The 9,031-nt window shown below is 41.0% G+C and overlaps 1 non-coding gene across 1 annotated transcript; it reads left to right on the top strand.

The window, feature by feature from the left end:
• Window positions 1-464: 464 nt before the first annotated feature.
• On the top strand, window positions 465-572 carry LOC112799343 (small nucleolar RNA R71). Its single transcript, XR_003200916.1, has one exon. It is a non-coding gene; the product is annotated as a small nucleolar RNA R71 (small nucleolar RNA).
• The last annotated feature ends 8,459 nt before the right edge of the window (window positions 573-9,031 follow it).

The following is a 9,031-nucleotide window of genomic DNA, read 5'->3' as shown; positions in this document are numbered from 1 at the left end:
GGTCTCTGTTGATCCTTCCATGAAAAATTTGGATGATTTCTCCATGAAGGATTATAGGTGTTTCCATAGGGTTCTCCCATGTAATTCACCTCTTCCATTGAAGGGTTCTCAGGATCATAGGCGTCTTCCTCAGATGAAGCTTCTTTAGTACTGCCTGGTGCATTTTGCATTCCAGACAGACTTTGAGAAATCATATTGACTTGTTGAGTCAATATTTTGTTCTGAGCCAATATGGCATTCAGAGTGTCAATCTCAAGAACTCCTTTCTTCTGACTAGTTCCATTGTTCACAGGATTCCTTTCAGAAGTGTACATGAATTGGTTATTTGCAACCATTTCAATCAGCTCTTGAGCTTCTGTAGGCGTCTTCTTCAAATGAAGAGATCCTCCAGCAGAGCTATCCAAAGACATCTTGGATAGTTCAGAGAGACCATCATAGAAAATACCTATGATACTCCATTCAGAAAGCATATCAGAAGGACACTTTCTGATTAATTGTTTGTATCTTTCCCAAGCTTCATAGAGGGATTCTCCTTCCTTCTGTCTGAAGGTTTGGACTTCCACTCTAAGCTTACTCAATTTTTGAGGTGGAAAGAACTTTGCCAAGAAGGCATTGACTAGCTTTTCCCAAGAGTCCAGGCTTTCTTTAGGTTGAGAGTCCAACCATGTTCTAGCTCTGTCTCTTACAGCAAAAGGAAATAGCATAAGTCTGTAGACCTCAGGGTCAACCCCATTAGTCTTGACAGTGTCACAGATTTGCAAGAATTCAGCTAAAAACTGATGAGGATCTTCCAATGGAAGTCCATGGAACTTGCAATTCTGTTGCATTAGAGAAACTAATTGAGGCTTAAGCTCAAAGTTGTTTGCTCCAATGGCAGGGATAGAGATGCTTCTCCCATAGAAGTCGGGAGTAGGTGCAGTAAAGTCACCCAGCACCTTCCTTGCGTTGTTGGCATTGTTGTTGTTTTCGGCTGCCATAGGTTCTTCTTCTTTGAAGAATTCGGTCAGGTCCTCTAAAGAGAGTTGTGCTTTGCCTTCTCTGAGCTTTCTCTTCAAGGTCCTTTCAGGTTCAGGGTCAGCCTCAACAAGAATGTTTTTGTCTTTGCTCCTGCTCATAAGAAAGAGAAGGGAACAAGAAAATGTGGAATCCTCTATGTCACAGTATAGAGATTCCTTTAGGTGTCAGAGGAAAAGAAAAGTAGAAGACAGAAGTAGAAAATTCGAACTTATCAAAGAGGATGGAGTTCGAATTTTGCATTAAGGTATAGTGTTAGTCCATAAATAGAAGGATATGAGAAGAAGGGAAGTAATTTTCGAAAATTAAGTAAAATATTTTGAAAACATTTTGAAAAACCTTAATTGATTTTCGAAAATCAAGGGTGGAAAAGAAGTCAAGTGATTTTTGAAAAAGATTTTGAAATTAGAAATCAAAAAGATTTGATTGAAAACTGTTTTGAAAAAGATGTGGTTAAGAAGATATGATTGGTTTAAAAAAAATTGTGATTGAGAAGATATGATTTGAAAAACATTTTAAAAAGATTTGATTTTGAAAATTAAAAACTTGGCTAACAAGAAAAGATATGATTCAAGCATTAAACCTTTCTCAACAGAAAAGGCAACATACTTGAAATGTTGAATCAAATCATTAATTGGTAGCAAGTATCTTTGAAAATGGAAAGAAATTGATTTTGAAAAAGATTTGATTGAAAAATTGATTTGAAAAAGATCTGATTTTGAAAAACTTTGAAAACTTGAAAAAAATCTGATTTTGAAAACAAAATCTTCCCCCTTGTGCCATCCTGGCGTTAAACGCCCAGAATGGTGCACATTCTGGCGTTTAACGCCCAAAGCACTACCTTTTTGGGCGTTAAACGCCCAACCAGGTACCCTGGCTGGCGTTTAAACGCCAGTCTGTCCTTCTTCACTGGGCGTTTTGAACGCCCAGCTTTTCTGTGCAATTCCTCTGCAGTATGTTCTGAATCTTCAATCCTTCTGTATTATTGACTTGAAAAGACACAAATTACAAATATTTTTGGATTTTTAATAATTAGGACAAATCAAAATGCAACAAGAATCAAATAACAATGCATGCAAGACACCAAACTTAGCGGTTTGTATACCACTGACACTAACAAAATGAGAATGCATATGAGACACATAAAACACTCAAGTCAATTGAATTTAAAGATCAGAGCACGAAAATCATCAAGAATTACTTGAAAATCCTTAAGACACATGAATGAATGCATGCAATTGACACCAAACTTAAGATGAGACACTAGACTCAAACAAGAAATTTTTGGATTTTATGATTTTTTTTTAATTTTTTTGTGTTTTTCGAAAATTAAATGGAAAAAGTTATCAAAATTCTTAATGAGAATTCCAGGAATCAGTGCAATGCTAGTCTAAGACTCCGGTCCAGGAATTAGACATGGCTTCACAGCCAGCCAAGCTTTCAAAGAAAGCTTCGGTCCAAAACACTAGACATGGCCAATGGCCAGCCAAGCCTTAGCAGATCACTGCTCCAAAAGCAAGATTGATAGAAATCAACAAGCTCTTGTGATGATAAGTTGGAACCTCGGTCCAATGAAATTAGACATGGCTTCACAGCCAGCCAGACTTCAACAAATCATCTTGAAACACTAGAATTCATCTTCAAGAATTTCGAAAAAAAATAAATACCTAATCTAAGCAACAAGATGAACCGTCAGTTGTCCAAACTGAACAATCCCCGGCAACGGCGCCAAAAACTTGGTGCACGAAATTGTGAACAATACTTTTCACAACTCTCATAATCCCCGATCATGAACCCCAAAAACTTGGTGTTCAATACCATGGCATTAACACAACTTCGCACAACTAACCAGCAAGTGCACTGGGTCGTCCAAGTAATAAACCTTACGCGAGTAAGGGTCGATCCCACGGAGATTGTTAGTATGAAGCAAGCTATGGTCATCTTGTAAATCTTAGTCAGGCAAACTCAAATGGATATGGTGATGAACGCATAAAAACATAAAAGATAAAGATAGAGGTACTTATGTAATTCATTGGTAGGAACTTCAGATAAGCGCATGAAGATGCCTTCCCTTCCGTCTCTCTGCTTTCCTACTGTCTTCATCCAATCCTTCTTACTCCTTTCCATGGCAAGCTTATGTAGGGTTTCACCGTTGTCAGTGGCTACCTCCCATCCTCTCAGTGAAAATGTTCCTATGCTCTGTCACAGCATGGCTAATCATCTGTCGGTTCTCGGTCAGGCCGGAATAGAATCCAGCGATTCTTTTGCGTCTGTCACTAACGCCCCGCCTGCTAGGAGTTTGAAGCACGTCACAGTCATTCAATCATTGAATCCTACTCAGAATACCACAGACAAGGTTAGACCTTCCGGATTCTCTTGAATGCCGCCATCAGTTCTAGCCTATACCACGAAGACTCTGATCTCACGGAATGGTTGGCTCGGTTGTCAGGCGAGCACTCGGTTGTCAGGCGATCAACCATGCATCGTGCAATCAGGAATCCAAGAGATATTCACCCAATCGAAGGTAGAACGGAGGTGGTTGTCAGTCACACGTTCATAGGTGAGAATGGTGATGAGTGTCACGGATCATCACATTCATCAAGTTGAAGAACAAGTGATATCTTAGAACAAGAACAAGCGGAATTGAATGGAAGAACAATAGTAATTGCATTAATACTCGAGGTACAGCAGAGCTCCACACCTTAATCTATGGTGTGTAGAAACTCCACCGTTGAAAATACATAAGAACAAGGTCTAGGCATGGCCGTGAGGCCAGCCTCCCAGTGATCTAAGATAGCATTAAAATGAAGATAGCTACCAAAGTCTACGAATACAATAGTAAAAGGTCCTATTTATAGAGAACTAGTAGCCTAAGGTTTACAGAAATGAGTAAATGACATAAAAATCCACTTTCGGGCCCACTTGGTGTGTGCTTGGGCTGAGCAATGAAGCATTTTCGGGTAGAGACTCTTCTTGGAGTTAAACGCCAGCTTTAGTGCCAGTTTGGGCGTTTAACTCCCATTTTGGTGCCAGTTCCGGCGTTTAACGCTGTAATTCCTGAGGGTGACTTTGAACGCCGGTTTGGGCCATCAAATCTTGGGCAAAGTATGGACTATCATATATTGCTGGAAAGCCCAGGATGTCTACTTTCCAACGCCGTTGAGAGCGCGCCAATTGGGTTTTTGTAGCTCCAGAAAATCCACTTCGAGTGCAGGGAGGTCAGAATCCAACAGCATCTGCAGTCCTTTTTAGTCTCTGAATCAGATTTTTGCTCAGGTCCCTCAATTTCAGCCAGAAAATACCTGAAATCACAGAAAAACACAGAAACTCATAGTAAAGCCCAGAAAAGTGAATTTTAACTAAAAACTAATAAAAATATACTAAAAACTAACTAGATCATACTAAAAACATACTAAAAACAATGCCAAAAAGCGTACAAATTGTCCGCTCATCACAACACCAAACTTAAATTGTTGCTTGTCCTCAAGCAACTGAAAATCAAACAAGATAAAAAGAAGAGAATATGCAATGAATTCCAAAAACATCTATGAAGATCAGTATCAATTAGATGAGCGGGGCTTTTAGCTTTTTGCTTCTGAACAGTTTTGGCATCTCACTCTATCCTTTGAAATTCAGAATGATTGGCTTCTTTAGGAACTCAGAATCCAGATAGTGTTATTGATTTTCCTAGTAGAGTATGATGATTCTTGAACATAGCTACTTATTGAGTCTTGGCCGTGGCCCAAAGCACTCTGTCTTTCAGTATTACCACCGGATACATACATGCCACAGACACATAATTGGGTGAACCTTTTCAGATTGTGACTCAGCTTTGCTAGAGTCCCCAACTAGAGGTGTCCAGGGTTCTTAAGCACACTCTTTTTGCCTTGGATCACAACTTTATTTTTTTCTTTTTCTTTCTTTCTCTTTTTTTCGTTTTTTTTTTCGTTTTTCTCCCCCTTTTTTTTTCATTGCTTTTTCTTGCTTCAAGAATCATTTTAATGATTTTTCAGATCCTCAGTAACATGTCTCCTTTTTCATCATTCTTTCAAGAGCCAACATTCATGAATCACAAATTCAAAAGACATATGCACTGTTTAAGCATACATTCAGAAAACAAAAATATTGCCACCACATCAAAATAATTAAACTGTTATAAAATTCAAAATTCATGCACTTCTTTTTCTTTTTCAATTAAGCACGTTTTTTTTTTAAGAGAGGTGATGGATTCATAGGACATTCATAACTTTAAGGCATAGACACTAATGATCACAAGACACAAACATAGATAAACATAAGCATAAAATTCGAAAAACAGAAGAGTAAAGAACAAGGAAATCAAAGAACGGGTCCACCTTAGTGATGGCGGCTCTTTCTTCCTCTTGAAGATCCTATGGAGTGCTTGAGCTCCTCAATGTCTCTTCCTTGTCTTTGTTGCTCCTCTCTCATGATTCTTTGATCTTCTCTAATTTCATGGAGGATGATGGAGTGTTCTTGATGCTCCACCCTTAGTTGTCCATGTTGGAACTCAATTCTCCTAGGGAGGTGTTTAGTTGCTCCCAATAGTTTTGTGGAGGAAAGTGCATCCCTTGAGGAATCTCAGGGATCTCATGATGAGTGGGGTCTCTTGTGTGCTCCATCCTCTTCTTAGTGATGGGCTTGTCCTCATCAATGGGGGTGTCTCCCTCTATGTCAACTCCAACTGAATAACAGAGGTGACAAATGAGATGAGGAAAGGCTAACCTTGCCAAGGTAGAGGACTTGTCCGCCACCTTATAAAGCTCTTGAGCTATAACCTCATGAACTTCTATTTCTTCTCCAATCATGATGCTATGAACCATGATAGCCCGGTCTATGGTAACTTCGGACCGGTTGCTAGTGGGAATGATTGAGCGTTGGATAAACTCCAACCATCCTCCAGCCACGGGTTTGAGGTCATGCCTTCTCAATTGAACCGGCTTCCCTCTTGAATCTCTCTTCCATTGGGCGCCCTCTTCACATATGACTGTGAGGACTTGGTCCAACCTTTGATCAAAGTTGACCCTTCTAGTGTAAGGATGTTCATCTCCTTGCATCATAGGCAAGCTGAATGCCAACCTTACACTTTCCGGACTGAAATCCAAGTATTTCCCCCGAACCATAGTAAGATAATTCTTTGGATCCGGGTTCACACTTTGATCGTGGTTCTTGGTGATCCATGCATTGGCATAGAACTCTTGAACCATCAAGATTCCGACTTGTTGAATGAGGTTGGTAAGAACTTCCCAACCTCTTCTTCGGATCTCATGTTGGATCTCCGGATATTCACTCTTTTTGAGTGAAAAAGGGACCTCGGGGATCACCTTCTTCAAGGCCACAACTTTATAGAAGTGGTCTTGATGCACCCTTGAGATGAATCTCTCCATCTCCCATGACTCGGAGGTGGAAGCTTTTGCCTTCCCTTTCCTCTTTCTAGAGGTTTCTCCGGCCTTGGATGCCATAAATGGTTATGAAAAAACAAAAAGCAATGCTTTTACCACACCAAACTAAAAATGTTTGCTCGTCCTCGAGCAAAAGAAGAAAGAAGAGAGTAGAAAAAGAAGAAATGAGGAAGAAGGGAATGGCTTTGTGTTCAGCCAAAGGGGAGAGAAATGGTGTTTAGGATGTGTGAAAATGAAGGAGTGAAGGAGGGTTTATATAGGAGAGGGGGATGGGAGGGTTCGGCTATTTGAGGGTGGGTTTGGGTGGGAAGGTGGTTTGAATTTGAATGGTGAGGTAGGTGGGGTTTTATGAAGGATGGATGTGAGTGGTGAAGAGAAAGATGGGATTTGATAGGTGAAGGGTTTTTTTGGGGAAGAGGTGTTGAGGTGATTGGTGAATGGGTGAAGAAGAGAGAGAGAGAGTGGTAGGGTAGGTGCGGATCCTGTGGGGTCCACAGATCCTGAGGTGTCAAGGAAAAGTCATCCCTGCACCAAATGGCAAACGAAATCACGTTTTTAGCCATTTCTGGCGTTAAACGCCGGGCTGGTGCCCATTTCTGGCGTTTAACGCTAGCTTCTTGCCCCTTTCTGGCGTTTAACGCCAGTCTGGTGCCCCTTTCTGGTGTTAAACGCCCAGAATGGTGCTAGACTGGGCGTTAAATGCCCAACAGCTAACCTCACTGGCGTTTAAACGCCAGTAGGTGCGTCCTCCAGGGTGTGCTGTTTTTCTTCCTGTTTTTCATTCTGTTTTTGCTTTTTTCATTGATTTTGTGACTTCTTATGATCATCAACCTACAAAAAATATAAAATAACAAAAGAAAATAGTTAATTATAAAACATTGGGTTGCCTCCCAACAAGCGCTTCTTTAATGTCATTAGCTTGACAGAGGACTCTTATGGAACCTCAGAAATGCTCAGAGCTATGTTGGAACCTCCCAACACCAAACTTAGAGTTTGAATGTGGGGGTTCAACACCAAACTTAGAGTTTGGTTGTGGCCTCCCAACACCAAACTTAGAGTTTGACTGTGGGGGCTCTGTTTGGCTCTGTTTTGAGAGAAGCTCTTCATGCTTCCTCTCCATGATGACAGAGGGATATCCTTGGGCCTTAAACACCAAGGATTCTTCATTCACTTGAATGATCAACTCTCCTCTATCAGCATCAATGACAGCCCTTGCTGTGGCTAGGAAGGGTCTGCCAAGGATGATGGATTCATCCATGCACTTCCCAGTCTCTAGGACTGTGAAATCAGTAGGGATGTAATGGTCTTCAACTTTAACCAGAACATCCTCTACAAGTCCATGAGCTTGTTTTCTTGAGTTGTCTGCCATCTCTAGTGAGATTTTTACAGCTTGTACCTCAGAGATCCCTAACTTCTCCATTACAGAGAGATGCATGAGGTTTACACTTGACCCTAAGTCACACAAGGCCTTCTTGAAGGTCATGGTGCCTATGGTACAAGGTATTGAAAACTTCCCAGGATCCTGTCTCTTTTGAGGCAGTGTCTGCCTAGACAAGTCATCCAGTTCTTTGGTGAGCAAAGGGGGTTCATTCTCCCAGGTCTCATTTCCAAATAACTTGTCATTTAGCTTCATGATTGCTCCAAGGTATTTAGCAACTTGCTCTTCAGTGACATACTCATCCTCTTCAGAGGAGGAATACTCATCAGAGCTCATGAATGGCAGAAGTAAGTCCAGTGGAATCTCTATGGTCTCATTTTGAGCCTCAGATTCCCATGGTTCCTCATTGGAGAACTCATTGGAGGCCAGTGGACGCCCAGTGAGGCCTTCCTCAGTGGCGTTCACTGCCTCTTCCTCCTCTCCAAATTCGGCCATGTTGATGGCTTTGCACTCTCCTTTTGGATTTTCTTCTGTATTGCTTGGAAGAGTACTAGGAGGGAGTTCAGTAATTTTCTTGCTCAGCTGACCCACTTGTGCCTCCAAATTTCTAATGGAGGACCTTGTTTCAGTCATGAAACTTTGAGTGGTTTTGATCAGATCAGAGACCATGGTTGCTAAGTCAGAGGTATTCTGCTTAGAACTCTCTGTCTGTTGCTGAGAAGATGATGGAAAAGGCTTGCTATTGCTAAACCTGTTTCTTCCACCATTGTTATTGTTGAAACCTTGTTGGGGTCTCTGTTGATCCTTCCATGAAAAATTTGGATGATTTCTCCATGAAGGATTATAGGTGTTTCCATAGGGTTCTCCCATGTAATTCACCTCTTCCATTGAAGGGTTCTCAGGATCATAGGCGTCTTCCTCAGATGAAGCTTCTTTAGTACTGCCTGGTGCATTTTGCATTCCAGACAGACTTTGAGAAATCATATTGACTTGTTGAGTCAATATTTTGTTCTGAGCCAATATGGCATTCAGAGTGTCAATCTCAAGAACTCCTTTCTTCTGACTAGTTCCATTGTTCACAGGATTCCTTTCAGAAGTGTACATGAATTGGTTATTTGCAACCATTTCAATCAGCTCTTGAGCTTCTGTAGGCGTCTTCTTCAAATGAAGAGATCCTCCAGCAGAGCTATCCAAAGACATCTTGGATAGTTCAGAGAGA

Source organism: Arachis hypogaea, chromosome 4 (genome assembly GCF_003086295.3).
Source record: "Arachis hypogaea cultivar Tifrunner chromosome 4, arahy.Tifrunner.gnm2.J5K5, whole genome shotgun sequence".
In the NCBI taxonomy this organism is placed as follows: Eukaryota; Viridiplantae; Streptophyta; class Magnoliopsida; order Fabales; family Fabaceae; genus Arachis; species Arachis hypogaea.
The sequence above is the reverse complement of the archived record's forward strand: the minus strand, read 5'-3'. Positions and strand labels throughout refer to the sequence as shown.